General features: G+C 37.7%; 1 long non-coding RNA gene across 5 annotated transcripts in view; it reads left to right on the forward strand.

Moving 5' to 3' along the window:
• The first annotated feature begins 8,778 nt into the window (after positions 1–8,778).
• LOC102157117 overlaps positions 8,779–25,700 on the forward strand; it is a 56,455-nt gene continuing 39,533 nt past the window's right edge. For all 5 annotated transcript variants that reach the window (XR_005378751.1, XR_005378753.1, XR_005378752.1 and 2 more), the window contains exons 1-3: positions 8,779–8,895; positions 8,980–9,072; positions 25,462–25,573. This is a non-coding gene — a long non-coding RNA (uncharacterized LOC102157117). The remainder of the gene's footprint in view (positions 8,896–8,979; positions 9,073–25,461; positions 25,574–25,700) is intronic.

The following is a 25,700-nucleotide window of genomic DNA, read 5'->3' on the forward strand; positions in this document are numbered from 1 at the left end:
GATTCCACAGGGGAGCATTTCTCGCTCTTCTCCATTTAGCAGCATGTTACCCATTCCTCAAGAGCCTACCTCAAATCCTGCCATTCCTGGGAATTCTTGGCTCATGATGCCAGCTGGTGGCTCTTTCTCTCTCAAGTTACACATTTTATGTCTTTTGTGTGCATCACGTGATGGGTATTTTATCACATAGCACCCTGTTCGGTAAGTGCCTATGTTTCACAATGTCCCAATTTTGTGTGACTTCTCACAACCAGATCCCGGGGTATAACAAATTGGGCTAATCAGCTTGAGCCCCTCACTTTGGGGGGCCCTCACCACTCCTGGGACCAGGTGGCTAAGGTTTCACATGACAGGAGTGAAGGGGAAGGGCTGCCAACTGGTCCGAAAACAGATCTGAGGCTGGTGTACACGCAGTCAGTGAATCAAAATGACCCTGAGGGCAGCAGCCCCTTCCACATGCTCTCTTAGGAACATACACTTTCCTTCTGTTTTGCCTTCAAACAGACCCTTGAGATTCATCTTAACCTCAATATTCCCCAAAAAGCCTGTGGAGACCAGGCTCATTGTGGTCTACCTTATGCCTGTAAACCTTTAGGAGTATCTCAAAGTATTTCTGCAGCCTCTGTCTAAAGCAAGTGTTGGCAAACTGTTTCCGGAAATGGACAGAGAATAGATATTGTAGGTTTCTAGGCCATATGGTCTCTGTAGCAATTGCTCAACTCTGCCATTGTAGTGAGAAATCAATGAATGTGGCTTTCTCTAGTAAAACTTTATTGACAAAAACAGATGGTAGGCTGGATTTGACCCACAGGCCATAGTTTGCGGACCCCTGCTCTAAAATTCAGTGTAACCTAGTGTCCGATCAGTATGTAAGCATCTGAGGTACAAACTGCCTGATTCATCCAAGCTTTAATTCTGTATTTTTCAGCCTTTCTCCTTTCCTTTCTTACATTATATCCTTGGTTTCTTAGTAACAGCAACTACGTATTTTACAGGGTCCCAATAAGTCCAGGCCCAAAGGGGAAAAAAAAGAAACATACTTTTCTATACCTAGTTCATACTTTGCTTGTTCTACAAACCTGAAAATCTCTTACTGAGGAAGAAGTAATATATATTTTTTAAAATCTTGGGAGCCATTTGAAAATGCAAACCTAAGTAGAGAAAATTGCAAGCTCTGTGCATGTGTTACAGCACATTAGTGAGGGATGTAACCTCATTACTGCTGACCTGATTTACCGTGCCTGTGTTGAGTAATCACATCAGAACTTATATGAATGAAAGCTTTGTTTTGCTGTCTTTTTAATAGTAATTGTCCTATGATGCTGAACTTATAGGACAACCTGAATTTCTTTTCTATTAAAGTGGCTAGCATGATTTCTAGATTTCAGTAAGTTCCTATTGCTAGATTATAACACAAAAACACATGGTGGATCTCTGCTGGACCCCCATGGAGTTGGAGAATGTTCTTAGTGTGAATTTGAGAATCAGTGTAAGTGAATTGCTGACTTTCCATCAAAGACTCCAGTGACTTGGTCTCTTTGGCAACCTGAATAGCTAGAGAGATTCCCAGCTATTCAGAAAGTAAATAATTCCAGGATAGCTTTCCTATAAACTGTGTTCTTCTCATATGATATCATCCTATTTACTGCCCTACAGAATTTGTCCTTTTGCCTTTACTTGCACCTTTCAACTCCCTATTTCTGGACTTTTCCATATTATCCAATTCCTGTGAGATGCTTTTCTCCCTACCCCAAAGTTATGCCCCTCCACTTTGAGATCTTTCCTCAAAATCCTGTCTGTGTTTCAACCTTTTTGTCATAGTAACATGTATGTTAGAATTCTCTATATTACTTAACAATCAAGACTGGAACAAGATTTAGGGCAAAAAGCATGAGCCTCTGAGCTACATGTTTATGTAACAACTATAAAACCACACAGAGAATCCATTAGTCACTACATTTCTCACTAACCTGGCCCTCACTGCAGGGACTTCTTGGTCTTGAGGTCAAGGGTGAGACATCCAAGGCACCCCTGCCTCCCATGATCCATGCATAAGTCTTCCTGCCAGTGAGGAGACCAAGTACAGAACCTAAAATCAGCACAAGCAGTGCCTTCAAACACAAGGCGCAAAGGCCAAAGCATTTTGAACTCCCTTGGGAAGAAGTGTTACTGGGGTCAGATGGGTTTTCTTTTGAATGCCGAAATTTAACGTTTTCTCAAAAGACGCAGAAGAAGTTGTAATAGGAAAAGAATTCCATAAATAAAGGTTATTAAAATGCCAGAAAATCGTCAAATGATAGTCATACAAAACAGATCCCTTGTTTAAATTTTAAAACAAGCCGCCCTCACCTTAATAGGAAAAATATGTGTTTGTTAAGCTCAGGGGCCCTATTCTGCTTTCAATGAAAATCCGGAATTCCTGCTTAAGTGAATGGGGTGTGTGTGTGTGTGTGTGTGTGTGTGTGTGAGTGAGTGTGTGTGTGTGTGTGTGTGTGTGTGTGGCAGGTCTTTTAGAGTAATGATGGAGAATAGAGGGATGGGCAAAGGAGCAAGATAATGTTTCAAGGCAGAGTTAGAACCTGGAATAAGGACCATCCTGTGTGAGGCAAGTACTCACCACACCAGGATGACTATATACAGTTGTTGAAGGCCAGTATCCATTCTGATGCATCAATGTTTCATGCATTACAGTCATTACATCTTTTTAATATCATTCTCCTAAAATTTCTTTGCACCAAAAGCCTACTTTGCCTAGCAGTTGAAATTTGCTAGAGGTCTTAAAAGAGAGTTATTATTTAAAAAGGGGTCATAGGGCAGCCTGGGTGGCTCAGCGGTTTAGCATCTGCCTTCAGCCCAGGGCCTGATCCTGGAGACCTGGGATCGAGTCCCGTGTCGGGCTCCCTGCGTGGAGCCTGCTTCTCCCTCTGCCTGTGTCTCTCTCTCTCCCCTCTCTGTGTTCCTCATGAATAAATAAATAAAATCTTTAAAAAAAATCAAATAAAAAATAAAAAGGGGTCATACACCATCTTACAAGGACTATTTCCCTTATCTTCTTTCTGAGTCACATATCTATTATCTTTCTTTCACATTGTCACTTGCTATGAATCCAGAAAGATACATGGTTAAGTGCCAATATTGGATGGCAATGGATGGTTAAATGGCAACAACATAAAAATTTACTTGTGTGCGATCAAAGAAAGATGGTTTGGGGTACAGTCATTTTATATTGTCCAGTTAGGTATAATTAGCAGTATTGCATCAGCTTATGCAATGAAAATTTACATTTTTAAGAACTAAACTATTCTAAAAATGAGAAAGATATGCTGTCATATACTCAAGAGTGGATGCCGCAAATAACTCTCTAAGTAGCTCAGTCAAAAAAGGGGGGAGGGGTGATGGTTTAACATCATGAGATACTTAGAATGGCAAAAACTTCTCTAAGGCACAAGGTCTTAAGTCTGGAACATAGTCAATCTCCTCTCCCCCTAAATCTCACTCTTTATCTCTCTGCTAGTTGGGTCCCTGCTCTCACGCTTCTCTGCATCATAGAGACATGGCCACTGATAACTCTAAAGTCACACACTTACATCCTTTGGTCAAAAAGCAAAATGGCTCTCTATTTCCCTTCTTCAGTTTTCAATACCCAGGGGAAGGATGAGGGTTGTCCTGAATTCTCCCTCATTTCAGGTATAACATTTGAAGAGTCCTAAGAAGAAAACAGCTTCCTATCTTAACATATGACATTTAACTATCACATCCATTAAGCCTCTGAACTTCAAAAGATCTTGATCCATTGGCACATACTAGTGACTTACTATTAAACAATACAGTCTACTGTATTGGCTAAGAATGAAAGGAATAGAAGACCTGTCTGGAGAGACAGGACACCAGAGGTTAAAGTGGGTGGCCCAAGGGGCAAGACTTCCTGGGCTTGGAACTTGTTTTGCTGCTCTCTGAATATCTGACTCTGGGATGAGAGCTTAACCAAGATGGCAAATGATAATGCCAGATAAGCCCAAAAAAGGGGCTTGCAAGAATTAAATTTAAATTAAATCAGTATCTGACACTTAGTATGACATACATCAAAATTTCACACTGAGTTAATCCTTCTTTTATTATCCAATGTAGTGCTAAATCATTTGGTCTAACAGAGCTAGCCAAAGGCAATAATATTCCTTTCCAGGATAAAATTTAGCAATCCTTAGCAGTCATACAATGCCCATTGTTTTCTGACCCCATCTCACCTCCCACTACTCACCTCATATAACCACACCAGATTACTGTCCCTTCTCTGAACCAGACCTATGTTGACTCCAAACCCCTGGGATTTTGTATATAAATTTCCTGCATTGTTCTCTTTTGGTCATTTTCCCCCAAGCACATCTCTATGTATCTTTGAAGTCCTAGCTCCTGTGACTTCCTCTGAATTCCCAAAGGACATGTGGATTGCTTTCCCTGCTTTATCTGCCTCCATTATAACAATCGTCATCTTATATTATAATTGTTAAGAAATTTGTTTTATTCTACTAGAATGTAAAAGGAGGCAGTGTCTCATTCAATTTTCGGTTTATTTCTAGAGCCAATAATGACCAGAATATAGTACAGTTCAATAAATGCTGTTGAATAAAGGGGGAGATTCATTTTCTTTTATCTCAAACTTCGCTGCATTGAAGCATGAAAAGGGATGGCATTTTTCCCAGATAGGAAAAATATCACAAGATTGTTGGGCCCAAATTCATTTGAGCACAAAGGTGTCACTGGGCAACAGATGTCATCATGCAGTTATCCTCTCCAAGTCATAGCCCTTTCTAGCAGCTCACTTCTAAGGGTTTAGTACATAATCCCACCCGTCCTAAAGGTAATACACTCTTTCATCTAAGAGGAATTTCTCCGCTTTGTTTTAACAAGTGTGATCAGCTCCCTGGAAACATTTGCAAATCCCAATCAGAAAGAAAGCTTCTTATAGCACACAGACAAACCGCCACATGCATGATATCACATGCAGAACAAAAGAAATATTATAGGGCTGACCAGCTCAGACATCTCTGCACTAATATTTCCAACAGATGTCAAGAACCTTTCCTCTTTTCATAATGTGATTGAGATAAATGTGTTACATTATTCCTTAGAGTAAAAAGACATTTAAAACTATGAAAAGATATTTGCATATGGATGTATCCTTAGGAAGATATAGAAATATGTGTATGCCTATCTTGTATACGACAGTTTTTACTAAACAACAAAAAATCCGATACTTTGACATACCTACAGCTTCTTGCTGCCTGTTGTTTGTTGAGTGCTTTTTAGGTCTATGTTATGTTAGACCTAAATCATTGAGTTCTTAACCATTTAAATGGTAACCATTTAAACTCTTTGAGAACTCTGAAAAGTAGGCATTTTTAGACCCTTCTAACATAACAGAAAACTAAAGCTTGGATAATTTAAATAACAAGTCAAAGGTCAGACATCAAGTAAGAGGTAGAGTGCAGATTTGAATCTGGTCTTATCTGATTTTAAATTCCTTTGCTCTACATTTTCAAATTCTTTTCACATACATCTCATTAGAATACTTCAATAACAATATGAGGCAGAACAAAAATACAAAATATTATACCATCTAAGGATATGCGTGCGTGCATCTATGCCCGTGTGGACATTCACACAGACTACTAGGGTTTGATGATTTTAAATGCTCAAGACTTGTTTTGAACCTAGAACTTTTGACTCCAAAGAGATTTCGGTTTTACTAACTACTTAAAAAAACTATGTACTCTTTATAACAAAACCTATATTTAATGAAACTAATATCCACGGTACCAGATATTTTTATTTCTTTAGGCTATCTATGAACCAATCATCCTTTCTATGGCCAAGACATATGCCTAGATTATAGAAAAGACTACCTTCCAATGTAGACTTGGAGAATGTCAGCCTCCCTTAAAACTAGGGAGCAGATGCAAGACGTAGGTTTCTCTAATCACAATCACCTTTCCTGAATTTTGGATTTTGAGAAGGAAGACGAGAAAATGGTCCACATAGAATCCATTGTGGTTTGTCTTGGATGGTGAGGTGGAGATACAGAAGAATTATCACCTGCATCAGTTTTCAGGGGCAGAAGTGCCCAACAATGGTGTTGATGATGCTGGCTACTCTGGTTGTGTCTCATAGTCATAGTTTATGTGTAGGTTTGCGGCATGACTTGAGGTATTGTTCCTGGTTGCATCGCCCAAACCAGTTCTCCGATCCTCTTGGAGAATTAATGAGCCACCACTGATTTCCTAATAAATTGCTTTACTAGTTATATTAGTTTATTTTTGTTGCTTTCAATTAATTACACTATCAAATGCCCCTACCATTGGTCTAAGTGATAGATACTTTTTTCTTGGAGTCATATTTGACTATTTAAATAGGTATAATTTCTGAAGTTACATATACTTCAGAGAATTTTTTTCTTTTTTTTTAGTAAAGAAAATGCTTGTGTTCCAAGAAACTCTACAAGCGAGAAGGAGAAAGGAATAAACATATCATGAAACAACCAAGTCTTGTTTAATCTTACAGATCTTCTGCAGATGTTTAATACAATCATCCTTCGTTCCTTTCGTAACATTTTCCTGAAAAATATCTTATTTCTATGGGGAAAACTTTAGGCATGAAATGACTGGAATGACTGCAGGATTTTTTGACATCTTGAAAAAATAACTGAAACCAAGAGTATTTTGAAGTTAGCAGTAACATGCAGTCACCCACAGGGATATCTGTTTCCTTAATATTCTACCTTCAAAAATGTGACCTTTGATGGTCTGCTTTTTATATATGGGTGTGTATTTCTTTGATATTAATGTTTAATCATCTTTAGAGATGCACTCCAGTTGGAAATCTGGAATTTTCCCTCTTGATGTTTTTAGTAGTTTTTATTAGAAGCTGTATTTCCCAGATTGTCTCAGCTGAGGAAAGCATCATTACAGTAATTTGGCAGTAAAATTTAAATATTTCATGAGGGAAATTAATCTTTATTTGGTTAATGAACAGCAATGTAGACACTGTTTTTCTTTAATGAATGAATGAGGAATCTTCTGGAAATTTCATTCACTATAAATGACTTTATTGTCCTCAATATTTTAGCCCCAAATCTTAGAAGATTAGATTTTTGTTTGTCTGTTTTGTTCTGTTTTATTTTGTTTATGAAAAGGAAAGAGAATAATGAGAAAAGAAAAAGAAAAAATAGGAAAGGAAGAAATGTAAGCTGCCAGTCAGAGTGGAACAGACTGTCTCTTAAAGGATACCACTGAAAGTCATGGGCAAGTTTTTGTTCATCTTTTGGCTGAACACTAATAGCCACAAGACCTATTTTGTTCCATCAGCCTCCACATCTATATCATACCTACCTCTTTCCGTTCCTCAGAGGATCACTAATTTTGTTCTACCAGCTTCTTGGTTTTCTTCTTTGCCATGGCTTATAAGTCAACTGAATCTCCTGGTACAATTGTACTCCACTGAGGGACCCACATCCATCTAAAAGTTTCTCACCTACATACTATGAGCCAGGAATTGTGCTAAGCGTCCTACATTTGATGGTAAACAAAATGAATGGGGTCTTCACTTTTGCCAAATATACAGTGCAATGATGATGACAACTTTTTCAAAAAGATTTATTTTCTTTATTTATTTAGAGAATGTGCCCTGGCAGGAGTCCAGAGGGAGAGAAAACCTCAAAAATCCATTTTGAGGAGAAATCCTCAAAAGTCCTGCTGAGCATGGAGCCAGGTGCAGGATTCCATCTCACGTTCCTGAGATCATGACCTGAGCCAAAATCAAGAGTTGGACACTTAACTGACTAAGCCACCCAGGTGCCCCTTAGTAAAATAATATATAAGCAATTACATAAATACAGATACCTTTTATGAAGGAAAAGAGAAAGACGCAGAAGAAAAGTTGGAAAAGGTAAACTCACAGAGGAAGCTCAACTGTTGGAAGATTAGTGAAAGTCTATCTGAAGAGACCAATTTAAGTTAAAATCTGAAAGATGAGAAAGCCAGCCAAGTTGTCAGTTAGCAGAGGTGAAGGTCCATGCAAGGCCAAGAGTTTGATGCTTGGGAATTAAAATAAGGTCACTAGCTAGAGAAGCAAAATAAAGGGCAGTCCACATTGAAGTTCTAGTGTAAAGCTGGGAACATACCACTTAGGGCCTAGTAGACCAAGGTATAAAATAATACAAAGTAAAATAGTAAGCAACAGAAGGACTTTGAGCAAGCAAGTAATATCATCTGATTAATATTTAAAGACTATTCACATCTTTAGAGGATATATTTTGCAAAGAGCTGATTTACTTGTAAACTTTAAATATGATAAGTATTATGCAAAATTCCACCCACTGAGAGGATTTCTCTTCCCCTATTGTCCCTCAAGGCCAGTCATGCTGCAGGTTGTAATGCTGGTGCTAGCACATGAAGCATAGTCATCTTAAACAAGGCTCTTTTTCTCTCCACATCATTTGTTCATAGGAAACTGCTCTTAGGGCCATGATAGTATTTTGAGAGAGAAGCAGCAGTATGTTTGAAACAGGCATTGAGGGTATATCAGCCACTTTGTGCCATCAGGACATGCTTGGATCCTGACCTGTAAATTCAATTTCCATTTGATAAAAGAGTTCCCAAGGAAACATTTGACTTCATGGCTCATCCAATCAGATGAGGCTGAATTGATGCTGGAGATACTGTGCTTAGATAGCACAGTAACTCTATGTTTAGTCTCTATGAGGTCACAATAACAAGTTAGGGTCTCCTCTCCCAAATAAAAAATCACCTGCTGCAAAAATATCCCTTTGCTCCAAGCTCTATGGAGTTTGCCATCAGCTCATACCACAGTGATGTCTTCCATAGATACTCTATCAGATAGGTAAAGCCACTGCTATGACAAATTATCTCTAATTCTTACTAGTTTAACACTATACATATTTTTTTTTGTCCCATTATATTATAGGTCATTGGAGGCAGTGAGGGAAATATCCTCTGCTCTAAGATCTTCCCATCTTGTGATTCCCACAGGTCCTCAGAGATCTCTGGATTCAGACAGGTATTATGGAAAAGGGGCTTGGGAAGGGTTTTGTGGGGCAGGTTCATAAGTGATATACATCATTCCCACCAATCCTATTGGGTAGAATTCAATCATAGGAGCTAGGTGTGGATCTAACCATAGGAAGTCTAGATAATTTAGTCTGGATGTGTGGCCAGAAGAAGAGAAAATGAATATGGATGAGCACTACCAACTATTTGGCAAATATTGAACCCATTAGATCCAATGGGTCTTAAGAGATTGGTGACAACATCCTGATTGGGTTCTAAGTACATTGCACTTTATACACAATTTTGAGCTTTGCCAAGTCAGAAAAGATCATTTTATCAAGGCTCGATTTGTAATAATAAGCAAAGGCTGCAAATCGCTGATCAGACCACGTACAGAATAAGATCTTTCCTTGGGCCCAGTGTTCCATTGGCACAAAAACAATTATATATCAGAGTTCCATTCTAAATCTTTAGACCATTGAATGCCATCATCTCTCACATCCCTGGCATTGTTGGCTTCTACCCAAAATTCAAGTCTTTTTGTACGCCATTCCCTGCCAAACTCTCATGCAAACCCCATTTCGTTCTACTCATCATCGCTTTGAGTCTCTCCTTGCCAATATTTTTAAGGACACTCTCTGGAATGCATGTTTAAGTGTAAACTCTCTATCTATCATCACCTTCAATTTGCTCACAAAAGGTTCCCTTTACCTAAAACCATCCCTAAGATCACGTTTCCCTCTATTTTTCCTTAAGATAAATTTTTTTTCTCCTTAAGACTTTTCCCATTTGCTTTTGGTCCACTCAGGTAGAGCCTACACATTCTCCAACTCCATGTTCCCACAAGGTTAAAAATAGGGAGCAGACGTGAAGATCAGGAAGCATGTGGAAATTATTCAATAATTTCTTGTTGCCCATTGCTACTTGTACAGCTTTACGAATCTGATCCCCTAGAGTAATTATATCTCTCTGGGACTCCTCATCCCTGTCATCTACTTATATTTTACTTCCTTCTCCACATTCACTAATGATATTTAGCAGTAGATTTATGGTCTTTGATGGGCGTAGACCCATAGTCTTGCCAACATCTTAGATGACGTCCATGTCCATTCTGACAATCCTACTATCTTAGGCAAAGTGCTTCTTGGCCTCCTCCATTTCAGTGATTCCTATCTTCACACAATCAGTTTCTACAAATCTTGGTTATATTTTTGTGAAATCCCACGTAGTGTTAGTTAAATTCTAATATGCCGCTCTCCCACCACAAACTCATCATTCCAACTCTTTCTATTTCTTGCCCTCATACAGATGGTCTGGCTGTGACACCCATCAATGCTTCCTAATTACCTGCATTTTCCAGACTTACTTCTTTTCATTTCCAGCTGATTTGTTTAGGATTCTCACATAAACACCTCCTTGTTCTTTCCCTAAACGCTTGTTTTCTTGCTTTCTTGTTTTTTTCTGCCTCACCTGTCCTGGAATAGTTTAGACCTGGGTAAATTTAATTGTCTAACTTGTTTTTTCTGTCTTTCAGACTGCTGAACACTGCTAACGCATTCTACCCAGTGATCTTGATGAGAACCAGTATTAATAATTTCCTAGCTCATATATTAATAACCCCAGGAGCCCCTCTAGCTACCCAAACTCCTCTTTTACATGCTCTTTAGCAGGTGTTCTAAATTTTGCTTCTTCCCTCAAAACTTCTAACCCATTACCTGCTTGCTCACTCATGGAAGCTTTGGACACAGCTAATCAAGAAAGATTAAGATCTGTTGAGGCAGAGACCTTTAAGTCCTTTCTGAGAATGAGGGAACTATCAAACCAAACAGAAAAATTCCTATTGATTAGAAACCTTATTCCTCACTTTGTTCCGTCTCTGAAGGAAAATTAAAACCTCAGCTCTCCATCTCCATAGGGGATTTCTCACTTACTTTTTACAAAGAAGCAATTTGATATACAAGCAAACATTTGCATTGTCTTTGTGATATGTCAGGCACTTTTCTGAGTGTGTTATGTATATCAACACATCAGAGGTGTGACTCCATAAGCCACCACATGCGTCTTTCTAAATTATAGCATTTCCTCTGTTTATAATTAGAGTCAACACAGCACTCTGCTTCTGCCTTATGCCTACCTCACATTAATTATGTAACATCTAAACTGTTCCTCAATCTGTTATGGTATCAGCTAAGATCAGTGACCAAAGTCCTCTTACCTAGGACCCTGTCCATGGTTGGCCAACTTCACAAGGACCAGATCAGTCTTTTAGAATTAGAGAAGAGTTGCCTTGTTTAGCAATGGCCTTGATTCTATCTTCAAGAGAGAATATGACTGATAGTGAATTCTCTAGAGAGATCAGAGATGTGACTCAAGGGGAATGTCCACTTGAGGATAAAGAAGGCCAAGTAAGGAGCATCTAATGTTTGAGGAGACCACTTCTCCTTATCCAGATACAGGTCAGTCTCACATGCCAGAAAATACTGAAACCTATATCTAAATCCCAAACCCCAAACTGCTACCTTAAGTTCTAGACACAAATTTTCCTGAGCATGCCCACTTCCCTCCTCTTGTGTTCCCTATCTTAGCTAATGATCCCACCCATTCCCAATTACCCAGACTAGAAATGAAGGAACCTTGAGTCAAGCAGTCACAAAAATCAAAAAGATTCCATCTTTCACGTCCCTTTTCATCTTCCTCTTCCCAAGCTTTCATCATAGCCTATGTAGATAGGCAAATAAGGCTTCTCTCCACTCCCAAATCCTAGACGGGGGCTTTCCTTTGCTGTACTATCAGAGTGATATTTCCAAAATCTTAATCTGGTAATGCAACAGTTATACATTTTTCAATGGTCCCCAGAGGTATTATGATCAAGTTTTAATAGTCCAGGTAAGTGTTCAGGGCTCCAGATGATCTAGATCTGCCTTGTCTCTTCCTGTTCCCTATTTTGAATCCCTAATTCCAGGCATACTAAATACTCCAGTCCCTTAAATAAACATGATAGTTCTTATCTTCATTTTATTGTGTATGCTAAGTCCTTCAACAGACATCTTTTCCATACCACCACTACCAAGCTAAGTCTTACTCTTCTCTGGATCTCAGATCAAGTATCATCTCCTCTGAGAAGCCTGGTTTAAAGATTCTCCTCTTTCCTCTGAAGACACCCAGCAATCATCACACTTCACTCATTGTGTGTTATAAAAAGTTTAAATGTCTGTCTGCAAGCATGATTAATGCCTGAGGGAATTCACTTCCTTTATTCATGTTTATGTCACAATACTTATAAAAAATGGTCAGGTACATATTGGACACTAAATAAATGCTTGAATGAGATTTTTGTTTGAACTGCACCCACAACACCCCCACAACACCTTCTGGTGAAATTGCCGGTGGTAGACCTTCCGAAATTTCTATAGCTATCAAGTATATAACAATAAGATGTTTTATAAAGAGAAATGGACCAAATCAATTATTTGAGCCAAGGCAAAGTCAAAATATTTATTATAGTCTAGTTGCTTTTACAAAATACAAATTCAATAATGACCTAGCAACTCTTAAGGATCTACAAGCTTTTAAAGTCATTTCATCTTAACATGGCTATAGGGTTTTCACTGACTTCTACCAACATCAAAAGAAACAAGAAAAACATGTACATTTTAAGTGCAGGAGGAAACAGGTTGCAAATATCTTGTGTTTTGTAATAACTTTTGTTTCATGGAAGTTTCTTTGCAGATTATAAATACTTATCTTAAATTATCTTATTGAAGCTTTAAAATCACCTGGTGAAAGATATATCATAATTCTTATTTTATAAATCAAGAAACCATGACCAGAGAAATTAGATTTGCACAAAAGGACATAACTAATAAGTGTAAAGTATTACTACACAATATTACTGTCGGTTTTCTGTCATGATTCTATATAAAATTTTCTGTTACTCATTAAATTTTCCTCCAATACACAGCTAATTGAGTAGAAGGAGTAGTCCAACTACACTCCAAATTATTTAAAACAATAAAGTTCAGTGTTTAATAATACAGATTCTGCAGAGAACTGAGGCTGTCATTGCTGTCCTGGCTATCCCACCTCACCTTCACCACTCTGATTCTATTTCCATATCAACAAACAGGGATGGTCCATAGTGCGTTCCTCATAGGGCCATTCTGATTACTGGATAAGATAATAAATGTAAAACACTTAAAAAGATGCCTGTACAAAGTGCTATTATGTAATATTAAAAACTAATGAGGGGCAGCCTAGGTGGCTCAGTGGTTTAGCGTTGTCTTCAGCCCAGGGCATGATCCTGGAGACCTGGGATCGAGTCCCACGTCGGGCTCCCTGCATGGAGCCTGCTTCTCCCTCTGCCTGTGTCTCTGTCTCTGTCTCTGTCTCTCTCTCTCTCTGTGTCTCTCATGAATAAATAAATAAAATCTTTTAAAAAAATTAATGATTTCATGGAAATGATGACCTATGAGATTAAGTCTACAAAAAGTTGTGCTTACAGGGTAGTTCAATTTTTCCACCTAAATAATGCCACTTAATTTAAAAACTAATCAGACTCTCAATCATATTTATTTATGTTTAAATATATATACAAATATATATACAAAACAGGATCACTTAAGCACCTCATCCTAAAGGTAAAGTAATTGACACATACTTAGTTGACCGTTGAACACACAAGTTTGAACTACATGGATCCACTTACATACAAATTTTTTTCAACAAATACAATACAGAACCATAAATGTATTTTCTCTTCTTTATGATTTTCCTAATAACATTTTCTTTTCTCTAGCTTACTGTATCATAAGAACACAGTTACAATACTTGTAACATAGAAAATAGGTGTTAACTGTTTATGTTATCAGTAAGGTTTCTGGGCAACAGGAAGCTATTCATAGTTAAGTTTTGGGGGAGTCAAAAGCAATATGCAGATTTTTTACTGCATTGGTGGAAGGTGGGCAGGTTGGTGCCCCTAACCCCCATGTTGTTCAAGAGTCAACTGTAGTTTTAAAAATATAAAGACTTTAAGAGTCTTTATGTTTGTATTTTGAGAAAATTTCTTTCTTTTTTTTGTGGGGGGGGGGTATTAAGTTGGTAACTAATATGGTGGCTGTACTCTGTTTCAAATATTTTAGGCATGTGTAAGAAAAGTGAAAATACAAATGATTTACTTATAGAAATGAATGTTTATGGGAATAAGTAACACTTAACATGATTTATGGGTAGATGTGGTAAATATAAACAAAAATAGAAGGTTCTGTATAATAGTGGGTTTTTTTTCCTTTTTATTGCGTACATATAACAATATACCTAAAAGCTACATGTAAAGGTTAAAATTCTATTTCATTAAATATTATAATTTTTCACAGTGTTACACTAATTCATAAAGATGGATTAAGTCAAATACAATATTATCATAAAATAGAAAACATTTTATCATAAAAATAGGAAGCATTATTATTATTTCCCCACAATAAAATACTTCTATTATAACCTTAAGACTCAAATGATTATACATTTACTTAAAGTATTAAGCAAGAGCAACTAGATTTGGAATATTTATTTAAGTTTATAATATCCACCATAGCGAGTAAATAAATGATAAGGATTAAGAAAAACGAATACCAAGATCATGGCATGAATGAGTCCTAACTCCTTTTTGGGAGAATGGGAAGAAGGTGAAGCCTGTTAAGAAAGGAGGCCAGAAGCCAGAAGGAGTGAAGGGAGCAAACAAATATCTGTTTCAAAAGAATATATGAGCTGTCCTAACTGCACAAATATTTCTACCAAGCAACCATTGAATTCCCATGAAGTCATGGCCAAAACACCCAGGAGGTAGAACGAAGAAAAGTGAGAGATATTAATCAAGACATTCCATCACCAGTAATGGGAAAACAACAGCATTTCACCCACAAGAGGACTGATCATTATGAATAGGTATCCTGGAAATGCTCGTAGAACGTGAAGACTATGTAACTGGCCAGTCTGTGAGCACATTTCTTCACCATAGTGATTCAAGTGAATGATTTCCATTGAAAATATGTCTCCCTGACACTCTGGAGTCAGTCATCTAAATCTGGCTTATTGGGAAGTCTGCTGGGCTGGACATGAAAAGCAGGTATATAATTGTTAGAAGAACATTTGATATTAGCATTCAGGAAAGTGGCCTAGCAAGTCTCTTTATGAACAAGGCAAGGACTTACATGTTTTTGATTTCCTCTTTTCCATCTTGATTGCTTTGAAAATGCCATTTCCTTTTGTTCAATATGTTCCTTCCACGTTGTCCTGCTAGAAAAATCCCCCTTATTCTTTAAAACATGGTTCAAATGTCACTCTCTGACAAAAGCCTAGTCGAAATTCTCAGGCAGAGCTAACCAAATCCTTCTCTGTGCATTGCTCACACTTTTATAAGGACATTTGTCATACCACTGTAATTATTTCCAGGTTGATCTGTCTAGTAGACGATGAGATCTTGGAATAAAGAAATGAATGAGAAAATGAATGGAGGGACATGTGTTTCAGAAAGGGAAATTATTGCTTTCTGTTCATTTAATGCCAAGAAAAATAGCTTTCTATAATCTGGGATTTCTAGCACTTTGAATTTATTTTATAAACTATAAATTGGGGACAACAGGTGGCTTCCATTTAACTGACTCAAAATTTACTTTTCTAACCCCATGTATTCATTTTTCTTTCTTGTTCTTGTCAATAGTATGCTTTGGATCAGTAACCCTTTCCTCTAAGAAGGAAAGGTCATTCAGATTTTTATTAAGTCCTAACAATTTCCTTTTTAGCTCTCTTTGTTGTTCTGCTCGCCAGTCTTGTGAACAGGGGATGCCATGTTTTTCTGTGAAAGAAAATGCCTCACAGAGTAACCCCATCCTGCTTGAAACATTGAACAACTTTTACTTTTATGTGCTGGAAAGAAAAAAAAAAAATGCTGCTCAACATGTTCTTCTTCCTGAGTTCGTTCTAATTTAACAGGAGAAAGGGAAAGGGTGCTTGGCACTCAAAAAGCTCAAATGATCCTGAAAAAATGTAAAATTTATGGAAATTTCAACTCATGTAAAAAACAAACTTTTTCCTCATACTTCATAGGCAAGATATAAAGAAGTATGGTTGTCAAAAAACAGAAAATTTCCTTCCTCTTCTTTAATGAAAACTGAAAAAAATAGGAAGACTTGTTTTGTGAGATTATTAAACTGTATACCCATGGAATCACATTTTTTTTTTTAAAATGCTTCCTTTCCTATTCACCAGAAAAGTAAGGTTGATTTTTTGTATTCTAGCTAATTTGAATGTCTGCTTATGGGTTTTTTCTTCATTCCCCTTCTAAAGAGAAACTTATAAGGGTTTAACATGTCTAGTGTACACTAAACAACGACAAAATTAAGTCCTTACATAATTACTATTTTTTAAGGATTTATTTTTGCCGAATTGTGATTCTGCCCACAGATTTCCAGTTTCATAGTATAGACAATGTGAAGTCAGAAGCAAGCATTGGTGCTGCTTTTCTGGCAATAGGCTAAATGAAAAAATATTATGTAGAAATTATGTATGGAAATATTTGTTCATTCAACAAATATTTGTTATGTTTTTATAAGTGACAGACACAGTAGACCCAAGAGCAAAACAGACAAAAAGGAAAAAATCTTTGATGTGTAACTTACAAACCATTGAAGAGAAACAGAACATGAAGATAAATAAATTAATAGTGTGTGTGTGTGTGTGTGTGTGTGTGTGTGTGTAATGTTAAATGGTGATAAACTGTTAAGTACCAAGGAGAAAACTAACAGGAGAAGGGAATTGAAAGGGCCTGATTCCTTATCCTATCTTATTTTTTATTTTATTTTTTTTAAGATTTTATTTATTTATTCATGAGAGACACAGAGAGAGAGGCAGAGACATAGGCAGAGGGAGAAGCAGGCTCCTCACAGGGAGCCTGATGTGGGACTCGATCCCCAGACCTGGACTCCCTAAGCCGAAGGCAGACGCTTAACCACTGAGCCACCCAGATATCCCTCCTTATCTTATTTTAAATAGAGTTATTAAAGGGGCGCCTGGGTGGCTCAGTCAGTTAAGTGGTGGACTCTTGATTATGGCTCAGGTCAGGATCTGAGTGGTAGGATGGAGCCACACTTGGGGCTCTGCCCTCAGCAGGGAATCTGCTTGAGATGCTATCTCTCCCTCTCCCTCTGCCCTTTCCCACTGCCCGAGAGTGCACTCTCTCCCTTTCTCTCTCAAATAAATAAATCCTTTAAAAATGATAAAATAATTAAAATAGAGCTACTAAAATAATTTTTATCATAAGAACATGCACATAAAAACATAGTTTGATCAAAAAATAGGAAATGAGCCCTTGCTCGAGCTCTCTCTCTTTCTAAAAAAATATATATATTTAAAGATTTTATTTACTTATATATTTATTCATGAGAGATACAGGGAGAGAGAGAGAGGCGGAGACATAGGCAGAGGGAAAAGCAGGCTCCCTCTAGGGAGCTTGATGTGAGACTCAATCCCAGGATCCTAGGATCATGACCTGAACCAAAGGCAGACGCTGAACCACTGAACCACCCAGGCATCCCCCCCATTTTTTTTTTAAAAGAGAAAGAGAGAAGAACCTGAGACTTCACAAAGCAATATTTAGTATGCCAATTTTTTGATTATGTACTCATGCATAAGAATGAACTACTTATTGTCAAGATTTCAAAAAAACAATAGCCTTTGAATTAGGTGATTCTGGTTCAGACAAAATGACACCAACACAAGTTTAAAAACAGGGAAGGGGAATAAGTGCCATGAAATTGAAGCTCATCTGCCTTCTAATAACTTTTATATCAAATATTTCTTTTAAGGGAAATAGTATGCATTCAAGCATAGCATCGAAATTCCCTAATAAGGAAACACAAAGAATACAAACAAAACAAAACAAAACAAAAAGCTTAAAGCTTAGCAGATCTGGAGTCTTTGGTATCCAGACATGATTTATATTACAAACAAAAGCAGTGAGCCTGGCCCAAAGTACAGAAGTGGAGCCTGATGAACTCAGAGCATTGAAACTCTCCTCAATAAATCACAATTACCAAAACACCAATGATAAATAGTTGGAATTTCAAAGTATTTAATAGCTCTCCCTATCTGTTGGTTTGTTGACCATTTGATACTCTCCTTCAGAAAGTGTTCTTTGGTAGTTCAGCCCCAATACATTAATATTTAATCATGAGCCCATTGGAAACATGAGCTAGGAAATTTCTAAAGAACTTACTATTATAAACAAGACTGGAGCGCTGGAAAAGAATTATTTTTCATGAATCTATGTTACAGTTGAGAAGAGGAAAAAGGCTCTAAGATCACTTTAGATCAAAGCAGAGATGTTTAAAAATGGAAAGAAGAACTTAGATAAACAAGGAAAGGAACACTGTTGTTTCAGTGTCAATCAGAATGTCTCCAAAAAAGCAGCTAAGTCAGGGCACCTGGGTGGCTCAGTCAGTTAAGCATCTGACTCTCAATTTGGGCTCAGGTCATGATCTCATGGTCTTGAGATCAAGCCCTGTGTTGGGCTCCACACTCAGCAAGGAGTCTGCTTAAGGATTCTTTCTCTCCTTCCTTCCTCAGACCCCACTCCATGCTTGCTCTCCATCTCAACTAAAAAAATAAATCTTAAAACAAAGCAAAAAAACAAAACAAAACAAAAAACAAAAACAAAACAAACAAAAAAAACAAAGGGCAGTTAAGTAAACAATTGATGTGTTTAGGGAGTGTAATCCAAAAGAGCAGGTAAGAATGTGAGTTTTATCAATAAATCCAGTCAATGATCATTTTGCATAAATATAAATAATGTTTTACTCTTGTAACATTTCATCCATGCAGAATGACTCAATAACATTTCTTTTTTTAATATTTTATTTATTTATTGAAAGAGAGAGAGAAAGAGCATGAGCAGGGGGAGAGGGAGGCAGAGGAGGAGAAAGAGAATCTTGAAGCAGACTCCCCACTGAGTGTGCAGCCCAAAGTACAGCTCGATCTCAAGACCCTGAGACCATGACCTGAGCCAAAAGCAAGAGTCAGACACTCAACCAATCGTACCACCCAGGTGCCCCAATATAACATTTCTTAAGTTGTTTCTTTTAGTAGCGTCATGAAGCAGCATCGATCTCCTCATTTTGGAGATGATGAGAATAAAGGCATTGAGATTGCAGAGGATGAATATAAAGGAAAAAGTGCCAGAATCAAGGCTAAATCCAAAAATGCGTATTTTTAATATTTTTTGTAATTATCTAAGTATTTATTTTTACACTGTTAAAACATTTTTATCGACCATAATTTTTAGCATTGTCTTGAGATCGTAATGCCCAAATATAAATCTAGAATTCCCAGTTCTCCCAAAGTGGACCCCAACACCAATAGAATTCCCAGTTCTCCCAAAGTGGACCCCAACACCTATTTACAATTAATGCAGCCTCCATAATTTACCCAATCAATCCCTCAATTACTCTGGATGGGACTTCATTGATAGGAAGAACCCAAGCACCTTCAATCTAAAATCACTTTCCATTCTTGTTCCCCACGCCACAATTGAGAGCTATCAGCAGGAGAAAGGCTTTGAATGAAACATAAATTGGTATTGTAAGCAGCTGTAACTTTAGGGAAAAATGTTTTGAGCAAAACTAGTCCTGAGCAGAACTGTAAAAGTGTAGTGTTTCTTATCATCACCATCAATTCTGTTTCTCTTTTCTGGATTATTTTGTTGGGTTTGTTTTGTTTTGTTGGGTTAGGTTGATTTGTTGATGTTTTTAAATCAAAACAATGCTAACACCAACTAGAAAACAAAACAAAACAGAAACACCTGCATTTCAGATGAGCTTGATCACAAAGCTATTGCCACGTGGAATTCACTCCAGAGTCTCTCATACTAGAAGTTTGTTCATCCTCTAGGTTTGCTCCTGAATTTTAACCACATCTCTAAAGACAGTAAAAAAGAATCAGAAATTCATACAGTCCCAAAAACAAGAGGATTTGACTGATTTATGTTCTCCAAAGAAATGGGTCTCTAATCTAGCTGCACATCATACTTTTGATTTTATGTTCAAGGCTTAAGGTTACACATTAAGTACAAATTATGGATGATGCATATTTGAAACAACTTGTTAAGATAAAATATTTCCTTCCATGATGTGAGATGACTGCTCACCTCATTCTCTACCTTTTCCAAAACATACAATCCCATTGACTCTCACATGAAAATCCCAAGCAACATACTCTTAAAATGTGTATCCTTAATTTTTTTCATAGGTCATATAACAATTTGTAGGTATAAGTTAAAGTCTTCCTTCTACCACTCTTTTTTTTTCTCATCACAACCACACCCACTAACCAAGCAACCACTATTAGAGATTCCTGTAAATTCTTTCTGAAGTTCTAAGCCACACACTTTTGATTTTGCACTACTGCTAGCATACCATACCGAATACTCTGTATTTCTTTTGCTTAATATCAGATCATTCTATATACATACATGAAGAGCTCACTCATTATTTTATAAGGGCCCAAGGTAACCCATTTTGAAAACTGGCTCTTGTCCTAACAAGAACCCAAATGAAAACATTCTCACTTACCATGGCCCTTCTTCCTGCTTCTATTCTGGGTTCTTAAAATTTTTCCCAGGCACTGACCAAAGTTGCAGCTCTACTTTTACCACCACTATCCGACTCCCCTTGGCTCAAACTACCACCTTGGATCTTGGCCATTGTCTACTCTTGCTTGTGTGGTTGCCTACGTATACAGCCCATAAGCCTTTCTAATCTATGCCTGGAGTTGACCCTCATTAACTATAATATTCTCTGAAATTACATGATTTGTTAGCAGTCACTGAGTTTGTGTCCCTTCTCTGTCACACACTGTCAACTACATTTCAGCATTTCTAATCTCATTTGTTTATCCTGAACCCATCAGCAGCCCTCTTCTGTGATTCTAGAACAAATGGTAAGATACACAATGTATTTTTCTTCCTGAGCTTAGAATCATCATGTTGCTCCTCTTCTTTTTTTGAAAATACAAGTGTTGGCTTTTAAGAGGAACCTCTTCTCTGTAATATACTTAAACAATTCCCAGAGCAAAAGCTCTCTGCTCAACTATGAAAATGTTGCTCAGAGAGTAATTTCTGTGACTGCTTTCTTTCGCAACTTTTCTTTTTGACATAATCCTTCTAAAAGCTTTCAGCACCTCTTAGATGTTTTCTGAGATCCTCTGAGACATGCAAAAAAATGTGAAACAAGCAGCCATTTGTTCTAGCATCCTGAGTCTACCTCCCTCCTGAAGAATGCTGCCTATCTATTCTTTATTCTCTAGGAAAAGAAGAAAGGTGGTTTTGATCCTACCCTTTTTCCTAACACTGTAATATTACTTGTTAATTAACTTATAGTTCTGCTTAGCCTCAGGATAGAAGCAGATGTGTTTTGTTTGAAGGCTACATGAAAACTAGAAAAGAACAGAAACCACTTGGCCTCTTTATTGTTTATCTCAGTTAAGGGTAGAGGCACCATCATCCTCCCAGTCAGCGGGAGATAGGAAACTGGGAATCAGTTTCAAGAACCTTGCAACTTCCTCTCCAAAACATCAGCATCTTCAATGTCTTTGAACTCACTCATTTTCTAGTCTCATGGACATTGACCTAGCTCAGATTCTCTTTGCTTCTAATGGTTCTCCTCTTTATATCACCTTCCAGGGAGGCCTCTGAAAATACAAACAGCTACTTTCCCCTGTGCCTTCTTTTTCTTCCCTGGAGGGGGAGGAACACTCAATGAGTCAGATCCCAGGCATGTGCCTAGGCCACATTTACTATTGAGCAAGGTCACTGTGGATTAATAATCGGACCCATGGGTATGGCTCTTTCTTTTGCTTTCTCCTTTTATGGATCTAGAATGGCAAAATGGTACAGGACTTCTCCCACATAGGGGAGACTGAGTCAGCCTAATGTCCTGCTCATCACTTCCCTTTCATACTCATTTCAGTCCACCAATCTCAAAAGTCTGTCCTTCCTTAAGGCCAGGAAGAGCACAGTGCCCAGGTTAGGGTCTAGACCTAGGGATAAAAAAAGAAGCTCCTCTGGCTTCTAGTCTATATACCACCTTCTAAGCCCATCTTACTAGATAGAGTTCTCTAGAGTTGAGGACAAACAGTCCAACTAATAATAAAATATTATTTTGCTTTTTCTTACCTTTGACCCCCCCACATGGATATTTCCCTTGGCAACCTTATGAGAAGAATAGCTGTATTCCTGTTAGTATTTGGATACCAGACCATCAGTCCTAACATTCCTTGGAACCATAAACGGCATGGTTCTGCAGTCCATATCCAATCATGCCAGGTCTTTCTTGGAATTCTCTGATGTTCTGTTTGCCTCCATTGGTACAAAATAAAATTTAAATCTGTAGAATGCCATGTAAGACTATCCAATATCTAGGACTAAACCTACCTTTATAATTTCTTTATTCACTTATCTCAACTCATGAATTCACCAGCCACTAACTTCCTAAATGGATCCTTTCCATGGCTCCATGTGTGGTTTATACTGTTTGCCCTCCAGGATGCTCTCCCATACTCTTGACCCCCACATGCCATACTCAGTCACTTCACACTTAACCACTGAGCACCTTCTATGTAGTAGGCACCAAGCCAGGGCCTGTGGAAATGTAAGGCAAACAAGATATTCAAAGTCCCACCACTCCTAGAAATCTTATCATATCTTCCCAGCTGCTAGGAATATCTCCTTCCTTTGTGCTCTGATCTTACCTTATTTATTGTGCCTTGGACTACAGAAATGTACCTATACTCCACATCCCTGCCACTGAATAACATGTCTCCTGGTGGCAGACACTATTTTTTTTATTCATCCCTACATTCTTTCAATGCCTTAAAAAGAGATATGTTTATAGATGACTTTATAAGATTAGTTAATTATTCTGCTGTCACCTGGAAAGTCAAGCTTGGAGTCTGGAGGTGATGGCTAATTTGTAATATTAACCAACATTTGCACACCACTTATTACATTCCAAGCAAAGATTGTTCGAAAGACCTTGCATACATGAATTCAATTTTCCCTCACAACAGCCTTTTGAGGTAGGTGCATTATTATATTCATTTATACAGATGAGGACACTGAGATATGTTAAATAACTTGCCACACAGTTGGTGAGTGGAAAAGCCAGACCACTGATGCTTATAGTGAATGACTAGGTCAGAACGTGCACATCAAGGGTACTTTCTGGAAAGCTCCAGCCTGAGTATTTCCCTTGCAATTTCCTAGAAGAGTGGATATCCAAGGTCATTTCAAAGGAATAAACCACACTGTTAGGAGATGGAACACCTCTGAAAAAAAAAAAATGATGAGGGCATCAAAATTGCTGAGCTGTAGTACAAATAACCCTTAACTAGCATCCAAAACACTTGGTTTTCCTGGGCTTTGCCACTTAAGAAGTGGGTAACCTTGCATAGGTTACCCCTCAATTCTTTTCTTATTGGGAAATGGGCATAATTATGCCTGTTTTGTAGGGTTGTTGAGAAGATTAAATGAGACACTAAACAAGACAGCATTCAACATTAGAATATAGAACAAATGGAAGGATCCGTGTAGCTTCAGTTTTATGGCAGGACTATCCTGGTTGGCAGGGTAATGGGCAGGGAGTTTGTTGGGAGTCCCAGTGAGAAAGCTGTCATGTGGGGTTTGGTACAAGACCTGAATTTGCTTCTGTAGTCTGTGAGGATTCATTTTTCGCTATGTTGAGACAGAGAAAGAGAGGGTGAACAGGGCCTATTTTAACTCCAGAAATTTTGATTGGAAATTTTCTCCTTATTTTCAGTACTGTTTGAGAACCTGTTCCAGTGAATAAAATGATTTCCATCTAAGTTTAAAATCCAAGTCGATATTTTGTTCTTTTTTTAACTTGCAAGACTTGGAAATCACAGGCCAGAGCTGACAACATTCAACATTCTAAGTAAGGATCCTCCTAGGGGATTCAAAAATCTCCCTAGCAACTTCTTCCAGGTCCTTATATTGAACCCGAATCCCTCTAGCTGCAGCCCTGTTCCTCCAGCTTATTTTAGGAAGGAACAGCTGGTCTGCAATCTCCATATAATATCCATTCATGGATTTATGAAATCGTAATGCATATTAGCTGTGTTACGTATTCTGAAAGTAGCAGGCTCTTAGCGTTACCAGCAGTCATTTTTCAGTCCTCTGCAAAATATACCCCTGGGAGCTCTTAGCAGATGTTTGGTAAAAATTATTGAAAGAAACAAGAAACAAGACATTCCCTGGTTTTAAATCCATGGTGAGTAAATCATTCAAAAACAGCCACTAGGCATCTCAAAGTCTAAAAATTAGGAAAGGCACTCTTATTGTCAATATCCTTAACCAAGCAAAGACATCACAAGTTGAATCCCAAACGAAGATGCGATCTCACACAGGAGAGCATATTCCCATCACAACAGTTATGGCTTGTGTATGTTAAAATACCATTTTTAAAACTCTGATTTTGTGTAATCTTACCTACAAAGAAACAGATAGGATCAGGCTTTGTGTAACAACCTAAATCAGGAAGCAAAGAGAGAGAGAGAGAGAGAGAGCAATAAAGTAAGAATAAGAACAAGAAAAAAAGGAATGGAGGGTCAAAGGAAGAAGGAAAAGGGAGAAAAATCTCTTTTTAGTTATTCCTAAAACACATATGGCTATTTTACAGCATTTTATTTGTTTTCATTTATTTTCTACATTGCACTATGCAAAGCCTGTTCTGGGAGAAATCTTGGAAGGAGTGGATCAAAATAAAAGGGGCATATAGGGTCAGATGAAGAAAACAATTTCCCTGGAGAAATACTAAACATTGCAACCTCCCATTGTACTTCTCACTGAATGAGTTTCTATTCATACCAACTCATGATTTCTTTCCTCATTCAGTAGACATGGAAACTAGCACCTTGCTATTGTTATTTGTCTAGAAATTGACATTTTCTCCTTCCCCACAAGGATGTTTGAATTCCTTTCTCCTAAATATCCCCCTGGTTATAAGTCAAAATTCATGTCTCAGCAGTTGACAAAGACTATGGGCCACAAAATTCTATGCTTTGCTTAGAGCTTAACGTGTTGGCTGTTTCTAAGAAGAGAATGAAGTTCCAAATTATGCATAGTTATGAGGGAAGCATTTTAGGAAGTAATCATCAAGGAATAACAAAAGAAAGCAATTCCCACTTGGCACCCTGCGAAGGAAGAGATTGAGCTTTTAATGCTGTGCTTGTAATAAGTGCATGCCAAAGAAACCCCAGACTGAGATTTTGAGAATAGAAAACAGAGAATGGTGAGACACTTTGTGGGAATAAACTTCATGTACGTCCATCATTGCAGGGCACTATGTGCATACAGAATGCTTTCTTCCTCATCCCACGAAGGGAACCAATGTTGTCTCCGAAGACAAATATCCCTTGTATGAGAATACTTCTATTATTCCTTCACAATGGTAAGTAACACATAGCCAATGTGGACAGCCTTGAAAGTACAGAAATTACAAAGAAAAAGGGAAAATTCCCCTTGACTGTGATACCCCAAGAAAAACATTGATCACACTTTGATGTATTTTCATACTG

The sequence above is a fragment of the Canis lupus genome, chromosome 25, assembly GCF_011100685.1.
Source record: "Canis lupus familiaris isolate Mischka breed German Shepherd chromosome 25, alternate assembly UU_Cfam_GSD_1.0, whole genome shotgun sequence".
Classification (NCBI taxonomy): Eukaryota; Metazoa; Chordata; class Mammalia; order Carnivora; family Canidae; genus Canis; species Canis lupus.